We start from the raw sequence: 23,608 nt of genomic DNA on the forward strand, positions 1-23,608 counted from the left end.
AAACTAGCAAGCCCCCCCCTTGCCTCGACACTGTCCAAAGACGACGACCAACAGTCCTACCCCCCGGACTGCCCCATCGGCACCGTCCAAACACCACCCCGTCTCCTCCCAACTCCGTCGACCACCTGCCCCGACGCCATAACCACCAACCTTCGACGAAAAACCAGTCGCACCCCCGTCGCAACCAGCTCCCGCCATCGTCGTCACTGTCCCGCATGCCTCACGTCCGAACACCACCACAAACGACGCCCATCTCCTCCGAATGTTCACCATCATCGTTACCATCTCCGAACATCCCCACCTCCGTGAAACCACCATAGTTGCTCCTTCCTCAAGCCAAACGACCCCCCACACCTCAGCTGCTATCTAGCAGCATCTATTGCTGCATCCAGCAAACGAAAACCACCCCCAACCCTAACCCAAAACCACCACGAAAACCACCAGTCCGTCACCTTCCCCATCACCCTCCTATCGTGAAACCCCCATTCCCTCACGTCGGACCCCAGCTCCTCGACCTCACGTCCAGTGACCATCCGAACTACCAGCCCACGACGACTTCTTCTCCTTCGTCGTAACAAAGGAAAAAACAGTCCGGCGATCCTCCAGTAAATCCGACCATCGCTGCTTTCCGTTCAGCCCCCTCACGTCCAAATGACCACCTGGAAAAACCAGTCGCAGTCATGACTCATTTTGGTCCGTTCGTGTTCGAGTTTCTGGCGCGAGCTATTCAGTCTGAGCTCTGACGACCTTCTCTATGGTTTCCCGTTCGAGGTTATCCGTCGAAGTCGATGTTGAGGTTTGGTCCATGGCTCTATGCGTTTCTGTTTATTCAGGTTAGTAAACCTCGATGTATTAGATAAAGAAACTTTACATTAAATGTTCGAAGATGCAATATAGAAATTGGTATGATAATTTTCTGCTTATGTTTCACCGTATGCATTTTAGTTCATTTTTGTGTTATGTTATTATTGTTTACTTGATGTCATTTGATTTAGTTGTATTAGTAGTCCTAAGACACAGTTTGACGTTGATTCGCTCGTCCCTTCATTGTCTCAGTTTATTTGGACAAAATTAGTATTAGTACCTGTTGTTACTACGCCCGAAACACTCATTCACTTAACTTCTTTTATTAAATCTTGACAAGTTATGAGATTGTAGTTGTAAAGAAGCCGTAAGGTTTAGTATTGTTAAAGGCGTAAAAATGGCATCCTTTTAAAATATAAAAATAAAATAAATATTAAAATAAAAAAAACAGGACAAGCTTCGCCAAAAATAAAAAATGTACAGATTGCGGAACCCTCACAAAAATATATGCATTAAATACTTAGATTCCGGGATGGGCCGTTTAGCAAATTTCACGGCCCTACCCAAAATAATAATGCGCTAGTTGCTTTAGGCGCGCCTTTAATAATATTATCTCCCTAAACTCGGGTGCACATTTATGTGACCCAAATCCAAATCTCAACGGGATCGAAATACGCCTCTAATCACGGGCACATTGATTGTGGCGTGGCCCGAGATGCATTTTCATGACGTTGCAAATTCCTTTAAAAAATAAGAATGAGATGAGCCTCGCCGAATAAAAATACAAATTGCGGGGCCCTCAGTAAATACTTGTTTTAAATTACTTAGAATTCAGGAGGGCCGCTTAGCGAATTTCGTGGCCTTCCCAAAATAATAGCGCGATAGTCTCTTTAGGCGCGTGTTTAATAATTTACTTTCTTAAACATGGGTGTGCATTTCATGCGACCCAAATACCAATCCCAAAACATCAAATAAAATGTGTTCCGGATTATGGGTGCATTTCATGTGACGCAGTCCAAAGATGTGTTTTAAATGATGTTCACATTCTTTTAAAATAATAATTATAAAAGCGGTAAAAAGTTAAAATTTGCACATAAGTTCATATTTGTATAAAATCAGATAATCAAGCCGAATATGACAGTTGAGCGACCGTGCTAGAACCACGGAACTCGGGAATGCCTAACACCTTCTCCCGAGTTAACAGAATTCCTTATCCGGATTTCTGGTACGCAGACTGTAGTATGGAGTCATTCTTTTCCTCGATTCGGGATCAAAATTGGTGACTTGGGACACCCTAAATCTCCCAAGTGGCGACTCTGAAATAAATAAACAAATCCCGTTTCGATTGTCCTTTAATTGGAAAAAACTCCCTTGCACCCTCGCGGGTGCGTAAAAAGGAGGTGTGACAAGGTGTACATAACATCATCAAGCCTCTGAGGGCATCCCATCATAACGTGAATAAACTAAAATATACTCTAACATGCTATATATGCAATTAAGCAGTACTACGAAGCGTGCGTGTGTGTCTATATATATATATAAGAACATGAAATGCTCGGAACACAGGGACAGGTTCTTTTAGGTATTGATACACTTGTAATTTGATTCATCGACTTATAACCTATATATATATATATATATATATATATATATATATATGCTATATATGATATAATATATCTTAAGCTATACATATAGTATAATATAGTATAGTATAGTATAGTATAGTATAGTATAGTATAGTATAGGATAGCCCGTATAAGATAAAGAGGTCTAGATATAGGCCTAAGGAAGAACGTGATACTAGAAAAGCGAACAGGAAATCTACTCGATTTGCGAAGAATAGATCCAAACGTGATCTCGCTGATATTAAGTGTTATAAGTGTGGAAAGTTTGGTCATATTTCTCCAAACTGCAAGCTTCAAAAGCTAAAAACCTTAGAACTCGATGATGAGTTACACGATAAGGTTTATGGCTTGTTATACACTTCGGGATCAGAATCTGACTATTACTCAGAGACTGAATCTGAAGCTGAAGTTGAGTTAATTGATTTTTCTGATAATAATAAAAATGTAGATATTTCTTGCACTACATGCAAAAATGATATTTGTGCTTGTGATAGTGATGAATTTTATAAATTGAAATCACAATTTGATGATCTTAATATAAAAACTATTACATCTGACAATGTAATAGAACTTTTAAAAGAAGTTACTGATGAAAAACTTCGTGAAAAAATTATTACTTTAGCTGCAAGTTCAAGTTCTAGTAGTTCAAAATCTGTTGAAAAATACAAAAACGAATTTGAACACTTTGCACCATATTCTTTATCTGAAATAAATAGAAGACTTCAAAAGTCCACTACTCCTAGTCGAGATACTTCTTTTGATGATTTAAAAGAAGAAATAGAAAATTTGAAAAGAGATATTAAGTCTCTTAAGCAAAATCAAATGATTTGCGATCACCGTATTACTCAAATTGAGAAGAATAATTCTCTACCTGAATCTTCGACTAAAGGATTTTCTGATTTTTCTAATGATAAAGGAAAAGAAATTTCTGATGAAAAATCTGATTTATTTTTAGGTATGATGCAAATTATTACTGCACACAAATGGTATATTAAATGTACTATTTTGATTGATAATAATTTTTCTATAACTGATATAGCTATGATTGATAGTGGTGCAGATGTAAGCTGCATTCAGGAAGGATTGATTCCTACTAGATATTTTCAAAAGACTACTCATTTGGTGAAATCCGCTTCTGGTCATGCTTTAGATATAGAGTACAAATTGCCTAATACTCATATTTGCCAGAATAAAGTCTGTATTCCACATTTCTTCTTTTTGGTAAAAAACCAGTTATACCCTCCAATCATACTTGGAACACCTTTTTATTAATGCTATTTATCCGTTTAATAATATAGATGAACATGGTTTTTCTGCTAATTATCAAGATAAAAAGATATGTTAATAATGCGGCAGAAAAGGAACGAGGTATTCCTCGCTTAGTTATAAATTATAAACCATTAAATAAACATCTAAAATGGATTAGGTATCCTATCCCTAATAAAAGGGACTTGCTATCTAGGTTATATGACGCCAATATATTTTCAAAATTTGATTTAAAATCTGGTTATTGGCAAATTCAAATATTTAAAGAGCATACTTATAGAACTGCTTTCAATGTTCCATTTGGACAATATGAATGGAATGTTATGCCATTTGGTTTAAAAAATGCCCCTTCTGAATTTCAAAAAATTATGAATGATATTTTTAACCCATATTTGAATTTTATCATCGTTTATATTGACGACATATTAGTGTTTTCCAAAACTTTGGAGATGCATATCAAGCATCTTGATATTTTCAAGAAAATTGTTATACAAAACGGTTTAGTAATTTCTAAATCTAAGATGAGTCTATTCCAAACAAATGTTCGTTTTCTAGGTCATAATATTTGCCAGGGAAAAATTACCCCAATACAAAGATCTATTGATTTTGCCTCAAAATTTCCTGATGTTATCACTGACAGGACTCAATTACAAAGATTTTTGGGAAGTCTGAATTATATATCCCCTTTTTATAAAAGTTTGTCACGAGATCTAGCCCCTCTATACGATCGGCTGAAGAAAGATCATAAACACCCTTGGACTAACCAACATACTGAGTTAGTCAAAAGTATTAAAGGGCGTGTTAAATCTTTACCTTGTTTAACCCTTGCCAATCCTACTTGGCAAAAGATTATCGAGACAGATGCGTCTAATGTTGGATATGGAGGGATTTTGAAACAAGTAAATCCCAATAATAAGAGTGAATACTTAATAAGATTTCACTCTGGTAAATGGACCGAAGCCCAGAAGAAATACGCTACTGTGGCGCATGAAATGTTAACAATTGTTAAGTGTGTATTGAAATTTCAAGACGACTTATACAACCAAAAGTTTTTGATAAAAACTGATGCTCAATCTGTTAAATACATGTTTGACAAAGATTTTAAGCACGATGCTTCAAAATTAATATTTGCTAGATGGCAGGCTCAGCTAGCACCTTTCGATTTTGAAATACAATACAAAAAAGGAATTGATAATTCCCTTCCGGATTTTCTATCCCGGGAATATTTAGAATAGATTATGAATTATTATACCATATTTTTTGATGATAAGGTATTGATCACTATTCTTAAAGTGATTAAATTAAATAGAGACTTACAAGAAGTTATACTTGATATAATTATGGCTGACATTATTAAAACAAGGGAAGAAGAACACTCTAATTTTCAAGAAGTTATTGATATTCTTCAGTTAATTGAAAATGTGTGTCCCTTCGGTCAAGATGATATCAGCACTAGAATTATGCTATCCTTTTTAATTAATAATGATTTGCAATCACTTTTTAATTAATAATGATTTGCAATTTCCGCAGAATGGACCCTTCATGGGTCACCAGGGGCAGAGGTAGGGGAAGATCTTCCCCTAGTAGGACTTATTCTCAGGGATCGTCATACGGATCCTCATCAAACTCTCCAGTAATACAAAGAGGAAAAAAGAGTTTGATAAACTCAAAGGTGCCGCATACAGGAGAATCCTCAGGACATTCTATACATCTGGAAGATATTCCAGAAGATAGTCCGTTATATGGACATCTGCAGGCTTATTTAGCATCCAAAAAGCAAAGTGATACTTTTGCTTCAATTGCTAAAGAGGAAGACAATGACGATATCAAGTCATATGAAAAGTTACCAAAGAGAGAAATGATATTTCTCCTTGAAAACTCTGAGATTCAGAGAAAAGAAGAACCGTGGAAAATATTTCAGAGATATCTGATTAATGGATTATACTATCCGGGTGAATCATATAAAACCCGCACCTATTATGAAACTATCCTGATCAGTACAGGTAGTGCAGAATTCCAGCACTTTTCGGGTTATAACACGAATGAAAATGTTTATAACTTTTCAAAAGTCATTATCAAACAGATTATATCTGTTGAAGAATGGGGTATTTCAACAATGAAAGAAAGGCAGATAAGCCTTAATAAATCACCTATGAATTTCACTTATTGGGATTATATTCAAGCATTTGATAGGGTGCTTTATTATAACAATGAGAGACATAAGCATACTTGGTTTATCAAAGTATGCGCAAAGGTATTTACAGGACCTATCCCTAACTGGTTTTTAAACTGGTGGTCATACCACGGTCCTACTACCAAGATTTTGCCCGAACCATTTCTAAAGTTATACAAAGAATGGACAAAAGCTTCGCCGTTCTTAACAGAGTTATACCACGCAGATCATATCTGCTACCTAGAAAAAATTGATCAAATCTACTTCTTTATTGAATTTTCAATCCCCTGGATCCATAAATGGACTCCGGAATTAGGTTATACGGAAGAACAAATCCCTTGTTTATATAAGGTATTCTACAATAATTTTTGGGACAAATTGATGAAGACTGATACCAAAACAAAGACGTTATATGGACAAGAATTATTAGATTCTATTAAAACACAAGTCCATTTATATGTAACGGCCCCTCAAAAGAGGATAATAGAAGAAAGCACTGTTAAACATATTGCTCGGAGAATATCAATCCAAGACGGAGATAAAATTGATTTGATAAATCAATACTTAGAAGGATTGAAAAGAAATCTGCTCCAATCACTAGATCAGTGCGAAAAATCAGACACTTCGATGAGAAGTGAAACGAGTGGTGATGACCTCGTAGAAGATACACAACCTATACAGCTAGAAATGATATTATCTGACAGAGATATCGACAAGGTGGAAGAATTCCTCCAACAAATGCACAATTTGGACAAAAAGAAGACTTGACAGCTTATCAGCCGCCAGGACCCACTTAAACAGTAGATACACTGTTCATCCACAGTAGAAACACTGTTTATCTACAGTAAAAACACTGTGTAGGGACCCAGATATGGGACCCATTTTACTATTCAAGATTCTTTTTTTTTGTTATATAAGGATGCTTCTTCATTTGAAGAAGGAGAGCCGGAAAAACCCCCATCTCTCTCTACTTTCTCTCTCTCTCTCTCAACCAACCCCCTTTGTAAACATTTAGTTCATAGCTTAGTTTATAGTTTGTAAATCAAGTTCAAGAATTAATAAAAGTTTTGAAGTTCATCTTCAGGGCCTTGCTTCTTGGCCTACAAGGTACATATTTTTATTCTTCTTTTTAGTATTTTTAGTCTCTCTCCCTAGCCGTGACTATGTCCGGCTAAACAGATTCATATCTATGTTGAAGAACTAATTTCTCTTGCATATTAACCATGAAGAATCCAGACTCTTTCAAAATATAAAGAAATTTTAATATAGTTTCTTGATTTGGTTCCAAGATGGTGGTACAGTCGGTTCTAGTACTACTCTTATTGGCTTTGCCTTAGTGGCTACGTCTAGCCAGCTGTGACATTAAAGCCCGCTGAAGTTGTCAAAAGGGCTACCTCTTTCACAGTTAGAACTGCTAGACACATGGGCTCAGTAAGAGTATGTATCGGGCTTAGACAGGCCCCTTGCTTGGGTAAAAGGATATAGATCCTTCCATACAGTCATTAAACTATAATAGAATTTCCGTATATTTCGAATCCTTATTGGTCGTGCGGACTACCGCCAACCTTTAAAGTGTACTAAAGCAGGCGGTAGTCCGCACGACCAATAAGGATTCGAAATATACGGAAATTCTATTATAGTTTAATGACTGTATGGAAGGATCTATATCCTTTTACCCAAGCAAGGGGCCTGTCTAAGCCCGATACATACTCTTACTGAGCCCATGTGTCTAGCAGTTCTAACTGTGAAAGAGGTAGCCCTTTTGACAACTTCAGCGGGCTTTAATGTCACAGCTGGCTAGACGTAGCCACTAAGGCAAAGCCAATAAGAGTAGTACTAGAACCGACTGTACCACCATCTTGGAACCAAATCAAGAAACTATATTAAAATTTCTTTATATTTTGAAAGAGTCTGGATTCTTCATGGTTAATATGCAAGAGAAATTAGTTCTTCAACATAGATATGAATCTGTTTAGCCGGACATAGTCACGGCTAGGGAGAGAGACTAAAAATACTAAAAAGAAGAATAAAAATATGTACCTTGTAGGCCAAGAAGCAAGGCCCTGAAGATGAACTTCAAAACTTTTATTAATTCTTGAACTTGATTTACAAACTATAAACTAAGCTATGAACTAAATGTTTACAAAGGGGGTTGGTTGAGAGAGAGAGAGAGAAAGTAGAGAGAGAGGGGGGTTTTTCCGGCTCTCCTTCTTCAAATGAAGAAGCATCCTTATATAACAAAAAAAGAATCTTGAATAGTAAAATGGGTCCCACATCTGGGTCCCTACACAGTGTTTTTACTGTAGATAAACAGTGTTTCTACTGTGGATGAACAGTGTATCTACTGTTTAAGTGGGTCCTGGCGGCTGATAAGCTGTCAAGTCTTCTTTTTGTCCAAATTGTGCATTTGTTGGAGGAATTCTTCCACCTTGTCGATATCTCTGTCAGATAATATCATTTTTGGCTGTATAGGTTGTGTATCTTCTACGAGGTCATCACCACTCGTTTCACTTCTCATCGAAGTGTCTGATTTTTCGCACTGATCTAGTGATTGGAGCAGATTTATTTTCAATCCTTCTAAGTATTGATTTATCAAATCAATTTTATCTCCGTCTTGGATTGATATTCTCCGAGCAATATGTTTAACAGTGCTTTCTTCTATTATCCTCTTTTGAGGGGCCGTTACATATAAATGGACTTGTGTTTTAATAGAATCTAATAATTCTTGTCCATATAACGTCTTTGTTTTGGGATCAGTCTTCATCAATTTGTCCCAAAATTATTGTAGAATACCCTATATAAACAAGGGATTTGTTCTTCCGTATAACCTAATTCCGGAGTCCATTTATGGATCCAGGGGATTGAAAATTCAATAAAAAAGTAGATTTGGTCAATTTTTTCTAGGTAGCAGATATGATCTGCGTGGTATAACTCTGTTAAGAACGGCGAAGCTTTTGTCCATTCTTTGTATAACTGTAGAAATGGTTCGGGCAAAATCTTGGTAGTAGGACCGTGGTATGACCACCAGTTTAAAAACCAGTTAGGGATAGGTCCTGTAAATACCTTTGCGCATACTTTGATAAATCAAGTATGCTTATGTCTCTCATTGTTATAATAAAGCACCCTATCAAATGCTTGAATATAATCCCAATAAGTGAAATTCATAGGTGATTTATTAAGGCTTATCTGCCTTTCTTTCATTGTTGAAATACCCCATTCTTCAACAGATATAATTTGTTTGATAATGACTTTTGAAAAGTTATAAACATTTTCATTCGTGTTATAACCCGAAAAGTGCTGGAATTCTGCACTACCTGTACTGATCAGGATAGTTTCATAATAGGTGCGGGTTTTATATGATTCACCCGGATAGTATAATCCATTAATCAGATATCTCTGAAATATTTTCCACGGTTCTTCTTTTCTCTGAATCTCAGAGTTTTCAAGGAGAAATATCATTTCTCTCTTTGGTAACTTTTCATATGACTTGATATCGTCATTGTCTTCCTCTTTAGCAATTGAAGCAAAAGTATCACTTTGCTTTTTGGATGCTAAATAAGCCTGCAGATGTCCATATAACGGACTATCTTCTGGAATATCTTCCAGATGTATAGAATGTCCTGAGGATTCTCCTGTATGCGGCACCTTTGAGTTTATCAAACTCTTTTTTCCTCTTTGTATTACTGGAGAGTTTGATGAGGATCCGTATGACGATCCCTGAGAATAAGTCCTACTAGGGGAAGATCTTCCCCTACCTCTGCCCCTGGTGACCCATGAAGGGTCCATTCTGCAGAAATTGCAAATCATTATTAATTAAAAAGGATAGCATAATTCTAGTGCTGATATCATCTTGACCGAAGGGACACACATTTTCAATTAACTGAAGAATATCAATAACTTCTTGAAAATTAGAGTGTTCTTCTTCCCTTGTTTTAATAATGTCAGCCATAATAATATCAAGTATAACTTCTTGTAAGTCTCTATTTAATTTAATCACTTTAAGAATAGTGATCAGTACCTTATCATCAAAAAACATGGTATAATAATTCATAATCTATTCTAAATATTCCCGGGATAGAAAATCCGGAAGGGAATTATCAATTCCTTTTTTGTATTGTATTTCAAAATCGAAAGGTGCTAGCTGAGCCTGCAATCTAGCAAATATTAATTTTGAAGCATCATGCTTAAAATCTTTGTCAAACATGTATTTAACAGATTGAGCATCAGTTTTTATCAAAAACTTTTGGTTGTATAAGTCGTCTTGAAATTTTAATACACACTTAACAATTGTTAACATTTCATGCGCCACAGTAGCGTATTTCTTCTGGGCTTCGGTCCATTTACCAGAGTGAAATCTTATTGAGTATTCACTCTTATTATTGGGATTTACTTGTTTCAAAATCCCTCCATATCCAACATTAGACGCATCTGTCTCTATAATCTTTTGCCAAGTAGGATTGGCAAGGGTTAAACAAGGTAAAGATTTAACACGCCCTTTAATACTTTTGACTAACTCAGTATGTTGGTTAGTCCAAGGGTGTTTATGATCTTTCTTCAGCCGATCGTATAGAGGGGCTAGATCTCGTGACAAACTTTTATAAAAAGGGGATATATAATTTAGACTTCCCAAAAATCTTTGTAATTGAGTCCTGTCAGTGATAACATCAGGAAATTTTGAGGCAAAATCAATAGATCTTTGTATTGGGGTAATTTTTCCCTGGCAAATATTATGACCTAGAAAACGAACATTTGTTTGGAATAGACTCATCTTAGATTTAGAAATTACTAAACCGTTTTGTATAACAATTTTCTTGAAAATATCAAGATGCTTGATATGCATCTCCAAAGTTTTGGAAAACACTAATATGTCGTCAATATAAACGATGATAAAATTCAAATATGGGTTAAAAATATCATTCATAATTTTTTGAAATTCAGAAGGGGCATTTTTTAAACCAAATGGCATAACATTCCATTCATATTGTCCAAATGGAACATTGAAAGCAGTTCTATAAGTATGCTCTTTAAATATTTGAATTTGCCAATAACCAGATTTTAAATCAAATTTTGAAAATATATTGGCGTCATATAACCTAGATAGCAAGTCCCTTTTATTAGGGATAGGATACCTAATCCATTTTAGATGTTTATTTAATGGTTTATAATTTATAACTAAGCGAGGAATACCTCGTTCCTTTTCTGCCGCATTATTAACATAAAAGGCAGAACATGACCAAGGAGATTTTGAGGGTTTTATCAAACCCTTTTGTAACAAACTATCAATCTCGTTTTTGCAGAATTTAACTAGCTCAGCATTCATCTGGCAAGGTCGAGATTTAGTAGGAATATCATCCTCAGAGAAGGTTTCTTCGTATGGAAGAGTTACAATATGCCTTTTCCTGTTCCAAAAGGCACTAGGGTGATCGGCGCAAACATCAACGGCCATTTTTTCAGCAATCAATTTAATCTTCTGCTGAACTTTTGCAGATTGTATAGTATCAAATATATTCATACTAAGAATTTCTAATTGTAATGAATCAACATGCCTTTGTTTCATATTAATCAAGGCATTAATATCTCTAGTTACGGGATCTGTAACAAAGGAATAGCTTATCTTTTTATCTTGATAATTAGCAGAAAAACCATGTTCATCTATATTATTAAACGGATAAATAGCATTAATAAAAGGTGTTCCAAGTATGATTGGAGGGTATAACTGGTTTTTTACCAAAAAGAAGAAATGTGGAATACAGACTTTATTCTGGCAAATATGAGTATTAGGCAATTTGTACTCTATATCTAAAGCATGACCAGAAGCGGATTTCACCAAATGAGTAGTCTTTTGAAAATATCTAGTAGGAATCAATCCTTCCTGAATGCAGCTTACATCTGCACCACTATCAATCATAGCTATATCAGTTATAGAAAAATTATTATCAATCAAAATAGTACATTTAATATACCATTTGTGTGCAGTAATAATTTGCATCATACCTAAAAATAAATCAGATTTTTCATCAGAAATTTCTTTTCCTTTATCATTAGAAAAATCAGAAAATCCTTTAGTCGAAGATTCAGGTAGAGAATTATTCTTCTCAATTTGAGTAATACGGTGATCGCAAATCATTTGATTTTGCTTAAGAGACTTAATATCTCTTTTCAAATTTTCTATTTCTTCTTTTAAATCATCAAAAGAAGTATCTCGACTAGGAGTAGTGGACTTTTGAAGTCTTCTATTTATTTCAGATAAAGAATATGGTGCAAAGTGTTCAAATTCATTTTTGTATTTTTCAACAGATTTTGAACTACTAGAACTTGAACTTGCAGCTAAAGTAATAATTTTTTCACGAAGTTTTTCATCAGTAACTTCTTTTAAAAGTTCTATTACATTGTCAGATGTAATAGTTTTTATATTAAGATCATCAAATTGTGATTTCAATTTATAAAATTCATCACTATCACAAGCACAAATATCATTTTTGCATGTAGTGCAAGAAATATTTACATTTTTATTATTATCAGAAAAATCAATTAACTCAACTTCAGCTTTAGATTCAGTCTCTGAGTAATAGTCAGATTCTGATCCCGAAGTGTATAACAAGCCATAAACCTTATCGTGTAACTCATCATCGAGTTCTAAGGTTTTTAGCTTTTGAAGCTTGCAGTTTGGAGAAATATGACCAAACTTTCCACACTTATAACACTTAATATCAGCGAGATCACGTTTGGATCTATTCTTCGCAAATCGAGTAGATTTCCTGTTCGCTTTTCTAGTATCACGTTCTTCCTTAGGCCTATATCTAGACCTCTTTTTCTTATACGGGCTATCCGGGTTAGGGTACCTATGATATTTGGTTTTCTTCTTCCTATTTTGAGTGGAAGTTCCGGGTAAACCAAACTGGGTACAAAAGTCACCTACTTGGGACCTTTCTTTAAGCTTATCTATCTTAAGCTGTCTAGAAAGTCTTAGCTCATTACATGATTTAAGACCCTCTTCTGTACAAACACCTATAAGCTTACCATATGTATAATTATTATACAGAATCTCTCCGCAACTACCCTTTAACACATTCCTTACTCTTTCAGCAAATAAGGAAGGGAGCCCGTCTATAAACTTGGCTTTCCAGTGTTCATATCTATTCTCGGGTAGTTCCATAACTCTACTCATAAAAGTATCTTTATACCATCTAAATTCACTAAGGGTCTTACATCTAAGTCCATTAAGTAAAGTTCGGACGGTCTGATGATTTGAGGTAAATCTACCATTGAAATGCTCTAAAATTGTAAGTATAAGGGTATAAACTGCATCTTCTCTACCCACTACTAGAGCCATTCCTATGTTATCAACACCTTCGTCGGTTGCAGTAGCATTTATGACGAAAGCCTTTTCCTCTACAGATAAATGATTATCCCACCAGCCACGAAGTTGGCCAGTAAATCCTGCAATAATCATTTTGCAAATAGTTCTATCTGTATTTTTAACACTTTTACAGATAGTCGAATACATAAGCATTCTGTGTACGAGAATGGTTAATTGTCTATCAGTTAGACCATCAAGATTCCATTCATAAATTTCGGAACCGTTATAAGACGTATTAGTCTGATTCCAGTCTCGTTCCTCAATTAACACATCTTAAGGAGTAGGACGAGGATAATAATAGGTCTACATTCTTGGTTTATCAGCATACCTATGATTTTGTTTAACAATCCCTTTGAGTTTATTAAACTCTGACCAAGTCTCAGTTTTATAATCAAAAATGGTCTCCATTTTATCAGCAAAATTTTTTGATAAATCAATAGGTCTAATATTTAAACCAGAAAGCTTTTTATCTAAAAGCTGAGCTAAGTCATCAAGAGATTTAAATTTAAAATCCTGAATCTCAGGAGGTCTTTGAATATGAGTAAGAATGTTTTGATCAACTGTTTTACTTCCTGAAGTGGAGGCAATATCAGTTGGTCCTTTCTTAGTACCCATTTCTTTTATTAAAATAGTTAAATCATCAAGTTTTTTATCAAGAGAACCAATATGTTCTCCTAAAATTTTAACATATAAACCCAAATAATTGTTTTGAGAAATCAATTTATTAATTTCTGCAATACTAATAGCTGCCACATTATCATCAATAAATTTTTGAAAGGCAGTGAAAGTAATACCAGTATTATTAGGTAAAATAAAGGGAGCCTGAGGAGGATAAATTGCTTTAGTAATATTACCACTCCCGTCTTTATAAGATCTTTCTAATACCTTTATATAAAGAGGTAAATATGTTGTTATAAACCAAGGAACAAAATACATAATTTGATTATGCAAGGCACAAGCTTCATAAAATTCTTGAGATATATTATTTAAATCATCTTTACTATAAGTATCAAAAAACCATGTTTTAAACTGGTTCCATTTTTCACTAAAAAATTCCTTTTGAATATAAATACAGGCCCGAGAACCTGGGCTATAATCAATTTGGTGTGGAATCATTAAATATTATTGGGGTCGAAATCCATCTCGGATAAAGAAGGAATATCCTTATCTGAAATATTGTCATTATCTTGAACAATATTTGTTTGAGGGTTAATCTTAACCCTTTCAACCCTTTTAACCTTTTGATCAGGCTTATCACTAGCAATAGTGTGTAAAGAAGCCGCACGATTGCGAGCTGGACCGTAAACTGGTTCAACAGGGGAAATATGTTGAATAGCAGGTAGAAGTCTATGATTAGAAAATGAATGTCTATTATAAATAGTAGACTTATCATCAAATTGAATACAAATCCTACCATCTGGATTTTGAGTAACATGCGAAAATTCAGTATTTGACAAGTCGTTAGTAATCTGACTTGGGGATATGACTGAATTTAAAGTCCATGTAGTTGAAAAATTAATTTCCTCCCACCTGATAGGTCTCCTAGTGGTAACCTTGGACTTTGCAAAATTGGTTTCGACCAATATGGTCTGATCCGAAGTATCGTATAACTTACATCTAGGATTCAAAGTAGATAATAGTTTGAAATAAATCCTATAGGACAAACATATAAGTTCAGAACCAGGCGCATAATTATAACCATGCGTTTTCACATTTAAAGTCAAAGCATCAAGAATATTAACATCAGAAAGAGATAGTTGCAGATTGGGTTGAGTATTAAAATATACTGGACCATAGGCCACAGTAGATTCTATCGAACCCATTAGAGACTGTCTGAAATTCAGATTTCTAGCATCTCTAAGAGCTGCTAAAAAGGTCTCTGGTAATCCTTTAAGGGTTAAAGGTTTAAATGCAATTTGAACCATACCAATATGCACATAATGGTAATGATGTTTATATAAATCTATATCATGCTTGTTTAACAAACGAATAGTTTGTTCAGACGAATTTAATGCTAAAGACTGTTCAGTCGTTTTTATCAATTGTTTAGAAGAAAGTTTATCAAACCAACCATAATCATAAATGGTTTTTATAGAAACTTTAGGAATTGTCCATTTATTTAATAAATCAAGGTTTTGAGGTATATCTACCTCTTCAAGTCTAGTACTTTTAGTACTTGTTTCTCCCAGATCCATTCCAAAAGCTTCATATCTATGTTGAATCTTTCATATCTATTACACATTTACCATGAAAATTCCTAGGCTCTGATAATTTTATAAAAATAAATATATAACACCTTTTAAGTATAGTATAGTATAGTATAGTATAGTATAGTATAGTATAGTATAGTATAGTATAGTATAGTATAGTATAGTATAGTATAGTATAGTATAGTATAGTATAGTATAGTATAGTATAGTATAGTATAGTATAGTATAGTATAGTATAGTATAGTATAGTATAGTATAGTATAGTATAGTATAGTATAGTATAGTATAGTATAGTATAGTATAGTATAGTATAGTATAGTATAGTATAGTATAGTATAGTATAGTATAGTATAGTATAGTATAGTATAGTATAGTATAGTATAGTATAGTATAGTATAGTATAGTATAGTATAGTATAGTATAGTATAGTATAGTATAGTATAGTATAGTATAGTATAGTATAGTATAGTATAGTATAGTATAGTATAGTATAGTATAGTATAGTATAGTATAGTATAGTATAGTATAGTATAGTATAGTATAGTATAGTATAGTATAGTATAGTATAGTATAGTATAGTATAGTATAGTATAGTATAGTATAGTATAGTATAGTATAGTATAGTATAGTATAGTATAGTATAGTATAGTATAGTATAGTATAGTATAGTATAGTATAGTATAGTATAGTATAGTATAGTATAGTATAGTATAGTATAGTATAGTATAGTATAGTATAGTATAGTATAGTATAGTATAGTATAGTATAGTATAGTATAGTATAGTATAGTATAGTATAGTATAGTATAGTATAGTATAGTATAGTATAGTATAGTATAGTATAGTATAGTATAGTATAGTATAGTATAGTATAGTATAGTATAGTATAGTATAGTATAGTATAGTATAGTATAGTATAGTATAGTATAGTATAGTATAGTATAGTATAGTATAGTATAGTATAGTATAGTATAGTATAGTATAGTATAGTATAGTATAGTATAGTATAGTATAGTATAGTATAGTATAGTATAGTATAGTATAGTATAGTATAGTATAGTATAGTATATATATATATATATATATATAAGCTATATTCGATATAATATTAGCTAATGCACTAATACTTAGTGCATAGTATAGTATAGTATATATATACTAAGTGTATAGTATAGTGTATTATATAATACACTATACTATATATATAGTATAGTGTATATATATATATATATATACAGTGATTTTGTTTAATTTCTCCATGTTAGGGTTCAAAGTTATATATTATTTGTTCAACCATGTTAGGGTTCAAAGTTAATTTCTCCATATTAGGGTTTAATTTCTCCATGTTAGGGTTCAAAGTTAGCTCAACCATATTAGGGTTCAAAGTTATATATTATTTGCATTTTTTAGGGTTCTTATTAATACATTTAGTCCAAAATATTTAGTTTTACCTACTAATTTGGGGAAGAAATTGTTTGAAGAGAAGAAACCCTAAGAGTTGCACCTTTAAGATTATGTATTGGAATTTTAGTTTATAAATTAAAATTTTAGGATATGACTTGAACTTTTGTGGATATGAGTTGAACCTTTAGGATATGAATTGAACCTTTAGGATATTAGTTTATGTATTGGAATTTTAGTTTATAAATTTAAATTTTAGGATATGACTTGAACTTTTGTGGATGTGAGTTGAACCTTTAGGATATGAATTGAACCTTTAGGATATGAATTGGACTTTTAGTTTATGTATTGGAATTTTAGTTTATAAATTGAAATTTTAGGATATGACTTGAACTTTTGTGGATATGAGTTGAACCTTTAGGATATGAATTGAAGCTTTAGGATATTAGTTTATGTATTGGAATTTTAGTTTATAAATTAAAATTTTAGGATATGACATGAACTTTTGTGGATATGAGTTGAACCTTTAGGATATGAATTGAACCTTTAGGATATTTGTTTGTGTATTGAAATTTTAGTTTATAAATTGAAATTTTAGGATATGACTTGAACTTTTGTGGATATGAGTTGAACCTTTAGTATATGAATTGAACTTTTAGGATATTAGTTTATGTATTGGAATTTTAGTTTATAAATTAAAATTTTAGGATATGACTTGAACTTTTGTGGATATGAGTTGAATCTTTAGGATATGAATTGAACCTTTAGGATATGAATTGGACTTTTAGTTTATGTATTGGAATTTTAGTTTATAAATTTAAATTTTAGGATATGACTTGAACTTTTGTGGATATGAGTTGAACCTTTAGGATATGAATTGAACCTTTAGGATATTAGTTTATGTATTGGAATTTTAGTTTATAAATTGAAATTTTAGGATATGACTTGAACTTTTGTGGATATGAGTTGAACCTTTAGGATATGAATTGAACCTTTAGGATATTTGTTTATGTATTAGAATTTTAGTTTATAAATTGAAATTTTAGAATATGTCTTGAACTTTTGTAGATATGAGTTGAACCTTTAGGATATGAATTAAACCTTTAGGATATTTGTTTATGTATTGGAATTTTAGTTTATAAATTGAAATTTTAGGATATGACTTGAACTTTTGTGGATATGAGTTGAACCTTTAGGATATGAATTGAACCTTTAGGATATTAGTTTATGTATTGGAATTTTAGTTTATAAATTGAAATTTTAGGATATGACTTGAACTTTTGTGGATATGCGTTGAACCTTTAGGATATGAATTGAACCTTTAGGATATGAATTGAACTTTTGTGGATATGAGTTGAACCTTTAGGATATGAATTGAAATTTTTGTGTATGAATTGAACTTTTAGGATATGAATTGAAATTTTTGTGTATGAATTGAACTTTTAGGATATGAATTGAGCCTTTAGGATATGAATTGAACTTTTGTGGATATGAATTGGAATTTAGGATTGCGGGAGGATTTTGTAGAAGGGGTTGATGACTTTATTAGACATGCAATGCAACTTCCACCAAGAATAACTTAGACACAGTACCTGGCATAGTGTGCCTTTAATTGTTGTTCTCATTAGCGACAATGATGATGAGAAGGCAATGACATGTGTTTCAAACAGTGATGGTGTAGGTAGGAATTTAACATTTCCTAAATTGATAAAAGAAAAGGTTATAGAGGAATTCTCTACTTCATTTTCCAAGAGGAAGTAGAGAATTCCTCTATAACCTCTTCTTTTATCTGCTTAGGAAATGTTAAATTCTTACCTACACCATCACTATTTGAAACATATGCCATTGCCTTCTCATCATCATTGTCACTAATGAGAACAACAATTGATCAAAGACACACCCTATCGGGTACTGTATCCAAGTTACTCTCTGTATCTAAGTTCATCCTGAGTAATAGTACCACGATGATAATCACCAAAGCCACCAGACAACTTTATGATGCCAATGAAGTAAGATGAGTTATTCAATGAGACTCGTATTGTAAAGAAGAAGAAAGAGACTGATCTAGAAAGGTGGGTCGAGGGTCGAGCCTCGACTATACATGTAAGTTTTTTACTTTTCATTAAGTATATTTACTTTTATATAAATTTTGAAATACTAATTCAATATAATTTTTCTTATAGGTTCGCTTCACAGCTGATGTGGGGGAATTCATACGCAGTCAACCACCTAATGAGTCGGGTGAGGCAATCCAACTTTCGGATGAGGATGCTGAAAGAACACTCCTTGAGTACTTTATATACATTGAACTAGACAATAGAACCAGTTTTCGAATGGGCTTGTAATAAGCGTTAACTTAGTTTTGTTAGCTTAATGTGTTAGTTCTATTGAACTTTATACTTTGTTGCTTTTTATTGTTGTTGTTGTTGTTGGCATAAAATGCATGTTTAGGATTTTTGGTAAGCTGGCAGGTGGTGTAGCTTCCAAAACAGGCATTTTCTGGCAAAACTATATCAAGAAAAGCGACCAACTTTGGTCGCTAATTGGTCGCTTTTCCCTTAAAAAAACAATTTTCTGGGCAATAGCGACCAACCTTGGTCGCTATTTAACCCAGATTTCTCAAAAGCGACCAACTTTGGTCGCTATTCTATTTTAAAAAAAATAATTTCTGGAAATATAGCGACCAAAGTTGGTCGCTTATAATTAAAAAAAAAATTATTTCTTGAAGTTAGCGACCAACTATGGTCACTTATTTTTTTAAAAAAATAAAAATAAAAATAAAAAAGCGACCAATCTTGGTCTCTATTTTCCAGATTTTAAAATATAATATTTGGATTAGAGACCAAAGTTGGTCGCTTTTTTATGATTAATAATAAATAAATAAATAACGTATTTTACATTTAGAGACCAACTTTGGTCGCCAAAATTTTATTATTAAAATAATAAAGCGACCAAAGTTGGTCGCTATAGTCTTTACCCGGAATATTTGGTCCTTTTACCTTAGAGACCAAAGTTGGTCGCTAATTAGCGACCAACTTTGGTCCCTAAAATAAAGGGACCAGCAATATTGCGACCAGGCATGTATGGTCGATTTTTGGTCGCTTTTAGGCCTATAAGAGACCAACTTTGATCGCTTTTTGTGGTCGCTTTTTACCGGATTTCTAGTAGTGTAATTGGCCCGCATGGGTAGCCCCTCACCATTTTGTCTTTTTTCTCTTCTCTCTCTCTCTTATATATATATATATATATATATATATATATATATATATATATATATATATATATATATATATTCTCTTCAAGAGTGTCCACAACCACTATACCACTCCACTTTAAGCTATGATTGAATTTTTTTTATTGTGCCATCAAGAACTATACAAGAATGTGTTTTAGTTTTTCATTAATCTTGTTGCACTTCTACTTCTTCAAAATAATATTTGCCACTAAGTTCAATATTGGCTTTCAATCATAAACCTAGCATCCCCATACTTTACAATTTTCAAGTATATATATTGTAACGACCCGATCTGTCACGACCCAAAATCCCAACCCGATCGTGATGGCGCCTCTCGTGAGGATAAGGCCAGCCAATCGACAAAACAGTACATCTCTTTATAATTACCTAGCAGGAATAAGTCTAAATCATGGGCAATATAATCTTAAATGCGAAGTAAACGTGATAGAACAAGGAAAACCATCCCAACTCAGCCCGAAATCGGGGAACAAGTCATGAGTTACTACAGAGTTTACTAATATTTTACAAAGTCTGGAATTATCATAAATAACAAAGATAAGGGAGAAAACGGGGCTGCGGACGTCAACAGCTACCTCGTTACTCCTAGTCACCGCCTGGCCTGGAAAGAATCAGCGCTCATGAGCGAACTCAGCTCTGCCTGTATCTGCACACATGGTGCAGGGAGTAATGTGAGTACTCCGACCCAGTGAGTAATAAAAGTAACTACAGTCCGAAGATAAGAAAACCTAGTAAATACACAAAGTAAGCTAAAATCCAAATATGCAGCAACATATGGAACTGAGCAGCTAAACAAAAGTATAGATACAAATACATGAATACAATGCAATGCATATGATGGTACATTCCCGTACCCACTACGGCGTGCAGCCCGAGCCATCCCTATTTATTTATCATCGACGGCGCTCACCGGGGGTGTGTACAGACTCCGGAGGGGCTCCTACAGCCCAAGCGCAATATCTTGGTCAGTCATTGTTACCTGACCGGTCAGCCATTGTTACCTGACCAATTTATATCATACAGTGCCATTGTTACCACTGTTCAAGTATATCATCCAGTGTCATTGTTACCACTATTTCAAGTATATCACACAGTGTCATTGTTACCACTGTGTCAAGTATATCACACAGTGTCATTGTTACCACTATTTCAAGTCACTTTATAATCAGTCCAGAAAATAATATAATAAACCCCTTGGGCATTTACAAAACAGAAGTTCCCAGCCCGGAATACATTTAAAAATATCATTTAAGTTTTCAACACTTAGAATTATGGCTGAGTATACAAAACAACATTTAAAACCTTGGACTGAAATTAAATGATATGCAAATCATGCAAAGCAGTAATATCAATCCTCGAAGGATTTTACAAATCGGCACAAGGCCCCAAACATGGCATCAAGCCCAGTAATATCAATGAAGTATGTGTATCAATCACCAGTATAGTATAAACATCACACGGGGTGGACCAAGTCACAATCCCCAGTAGTATCCGACCCCGCACTCGCCATGGAGTGCGTGTCACGCCTCAATATAGCGTTACGATGTGAAAGTCCGGGGTTTCAAACCCTCATAATAGCATTTACATCTATTACTCACCTCTAGCTCGCTATGCCCTTGCCTCTCTAATTGGCCTCCTCGTGTGACAAATTTGCCAAAAATCACACAAATCTTGATGAAGTTCGATTTCTAAAAGACAGGGTTTTAACCATACATATCTGAAATTCGCCCCTTAATGATACTATAATGATCCCATGCAGTTATGTAACTTCAATCTACCATATAACACTCAATATGACCAATATTAGTACTAGATCCCATAAATTATGCCATTTAGGCATATTATCAAACATCTTGTAGGTATAAATATTTACACCTCTTAACTATAGCATTGATTCCTCTAACTATCACCATTAACCAACAATTCATCACACTATTATTCTTTAACAATTTATACTCCTAACATCACATGTGTGATCAACCATTCACACCCAAACCAACAAAAATTCCATCAAATAAACACCTCTAAATCTCTACCATGTTCATGTATTTAAATAGGGAATTTATGGCTTTCAACCACCATACAATAAGTTGTAATACTTGACTCATACTCATATTTCCATAATATATCCATATATGTGAGTCTAAGGTGTAGGATTTACCTTTTGGAAGAAATCTTGCAAAACCCTTCTTTGAGTTCTTGAAGGAATTTCTTGAAAATCTAAGGATTTTTAAGATCAATCCATGTTAATATAAGTGTTTGGGAGTAGTAATCAACTCAAAATACTCCAAAAATCTTACCTTAGGAGTGCAATTGGGTGCCTTGGTCGAATTGGGGGTGTAGAGGAAGCCTTAAGCTTGAGAAATGACTCAATTCCTTTCATTTCCGGTCTTTAGAGTACTTAAAAACCTTCAGTCGCGTAGTTCGCGCGTTGTTCGCGCGTTTGTTCGCGCGTTTTGCTGAGCATTCTGCCTCAGACGCGCGAAATGCGCGACTTCGCGCGCTCTGACACCTGACCAGTGAAATGGTCATAACTTCCTGTATACACTTCCAAATGACGAACGGTTTGTTGCATTGGAAACTGGACTCAAAGAGCTTTAATTTGATAGGTTGTATCTCACACAACTCCTTATATAACGAGAGATATTATCGTTCAAAGTGAGGCCTTGTGCGCACTTATTTACAACTTTCGTCTATTATGAAATTTCCAACTTGAAAAGTTCCCGTTAGCCATCCGAAATCATCCCGAGGTCCTCGGGACCTCAACCAAAAATACCAATACATCTTATAATATTATTCAAACTTGTTCCAATTATCAAAACACCTCGACTAATACCAAAATTATCGAATTACACCGAATTCAAGTCTAAGTTCCTTTAAAACTTCCAAAATGCGCTTTCGATCAAAACTCGACCAAAATATTTCCGAATGACTTGAAATTTTGCACACATATCCAAAATGGCATAAGGAAGCTACCAAAATTCTCGGAACTCCATTCCGACCGTCGGATCAAAATTTCACCTATCAACCGGAAATCGCCAAAATACTAACTTCGCCAAAATGAGCTAATTTCTTCACCGGACCTCCAAAATTAATTCCAATTGCGCTCCTATGCCTTAAATCATCCCCCGAAACTAATCGAATCATCGGAATTCAATTATGAGCCCTCTAACTCACAAGTCAACGTCCGTTTGACTTTTCAAACTAATTCTTCCTTAAAGAGACTAATTGTCCCATTTCATACCAAACTCGATCCGAATTGACTCAAATTCACCAAGTACACATATTAAAACATGAATAAGCATTTAACGGGGAATACGAGACGAAAATACAGGAAACAACGTTTCGGTTCGTTACATTATCGGCCGTTTTGAGCTCCGACGCGTCATTCAACAGTTTGAGGCCATGAGCAGCTTCATCTCAGGTATATTGACTTGTGTGTATGGTCAGAATTAAAATTCAGGAAATTTGGAGTGAAATCTAAATGGAAATTCTCATTTTGAAAGCTTAAAAT

At 34.0% G+C, this 23,608-nt stretch overlaps 1 long non-coding RNA gene across 1 annotated transcript; it reads right to left on the reverse strand.

Moving 5' to 3' along the window:
* Positions 1-20,482: 20,482 nt before the first annotated feature.
* LOC142174178 (uncharacterized) lies at positions 20,483-22,457 on the reverse strand. The gene is made up of 3 exons (XR_012703524.1): positions 22,395-22,457; positions 22,256-22,314; positions 20,483-20,740 (listed from the first exon to the last, which is right to left on the reverse strand). It is a non-coding gene; the product is annotated as an uncharacterized LOC142174178 (long non-coding RNA).
* Between the last annotated feature and the right edge of the window lie 1,151 nt (positions 22,458-23,608).

The sequence above is a fragment of the Nicotiana tabacum genome, chromosome 20 (genome assembly GCF_000715075.1).
Source record: "Nicotiana tabacum cultivar K326 chromosome 20, ASM71507v2, whole genome shotgun sequence".
Lineage (NCBI taxonomy): Eukaryota > Viridiplantae > Streptophyta > Magnoliopsida > Solanales > Solanaceae > Nicotiana > Nicotiana tabacum.